This window comes from Vicia villosa, unplaced genomic scaffold (genome assembly GCF_029867415.1).
Source record: "Vicia villosa cultivar HV-30 ecotype Madison, WI unplaced genomic scaffold, Vvil1.0 ctg.000244F_1_1_3, whole genome shotgun sequence".
Classification (NCBI taxonomy): domain Eukaryota; kingdom Viridiplantae; phylum Streptophyta; class Magnoliopsida; order Fabales; family Fabaceae; genus Vicia; species Vicia villosa.
The window spans coordinates 242,296-243,972 of NW_026705096.1; positions in this window are offsets into that span (position 1 = coordinate 242,296).

Here is a 1,677-nt window from a genome sequence, read left to right on the forward strand (position 1 = left end):
TCCCAATGACCATCAATATCAGACTTCTTAAGATGTAAAGCGGGAGCGATAACTTCTAATTTTGGAATTTCTTCCAAACCAGTGAACGGAATCTGATCTCGGATGGGGAGTCCAAGTATGTCAGCAAACTCTTCCATAGTAGGCACCAGCTGATAATCCGGGAAAGTAAAACAATGATGCTCGGGATCGAAGAATTGAAATAGTACACTCATCATTTCTTCGTCAAAACCTGAAGTAACTAAACTGGGCAAGAGACCATGTCTTTCAGAGAATCGGGAACCTTCAGGAATCTCTAATACCAATTCTTTCAGTTTGGAAGGTATCTTCACAAAGTTAACTCGAATGGTGTTTCTAGTCTCCATGACCTACAAAACAGAACAAAGATGAATTCCTTGGTCCTCGAATGGTTAGTCATGATGTTATGATGCTTATGATGTTTATGATGTCATGATGTCAAGTAGATAACAAACACAAACAAGTCACACAATTTTGCCTTAAGGTTAGGCTGGCATGTGGTCTGGGGGCGCGTACCCTCCCCACTGAAGTTTAGTCGGTTCAAACCTGTCCTATATACAGATCAGGTTCTAAGGAGCTCATATCATTGACCTTTCTCGAAGGCGCTTATCTCAGTTCGGCAATCGAATCGCCAACCGAAAAGGTCCTGAAAGTCCAGTCCATATGAGTGTAGCTTCGAGTATCAACCAACTTCAGTCGGAACCAAAGCCGGCCATCTCGCTACTTTCTAATAGGCCAAAGTCAAGTTCGACTAAGGTTCTAAGGGCAAATTAGTGCTTAATGACACCACGCGGCAGCCAAGCATTTCCTCAGGTCGGATCCCAAGGAACACCAGGACAAACCAATGTGTCACACTAACGATGGCCATCAGATCAACCACATCAGTATACGCTGTGCAGTCTCCTTGATCTCATGCCATATACCTAAGGTACACAGATCCGGGTTAGGATCTTTCACACAACAGAATACCCAAAACAGCCCTGCAAAATTAAATCAAACAAAGCAAACAATAGAAAACATTTAAATGAATCCTAAACTTTTAAGGTAACCCCTCTTTTATCGAAAATTAAATCCCCAGCAGAGTCGCCAGTTCTGTAATACGGTGAACTGACTTTTTATCGATCGAAATGTCGCGGTTAGCAAGAGTCGCCACCGACTTTTATTTTATCCAAATTAATTAGAAAGGCTAAAAGAACAGGAAAAACCTTTTAAATAAAATAGGGTTCGGGGGGTAATTATGCAAAGGGAAGGTGTAAGGCACCCTTTGCATCCATGGTTATCCATGGGCTCTTAACTTGCTTTGCTCTTTTTGTTTCAGAAAGGTAGAAGAAGAAGATATGGACTTTAGCTCGTAAATGAGCGTAGCCTTGAAAGTGTTTAGAAAATAGTAGAAAGATGTTTTTAAACCAGAGCATGCAATTAAGGGCTAATTACCTGGTTAGATGAAAAATGTTCTTTTAGCCTTTCAGAGTAAAAGGATCTATCCTTGCCATAAGAGGGCAGGAAGCCTTTCATTTGGAGGTTGAAGGGTCATCGAAGCATCCTTTGCCATAAGACTGTCCCATGCCATAGAAGGGCAGGTAGTCTAAGGCAAGGATCAGAATAAGCCTTATTCGTAGGCAGCCAGAAGATACCTCAGCCTTTTTCCGTAGGCAACATCCG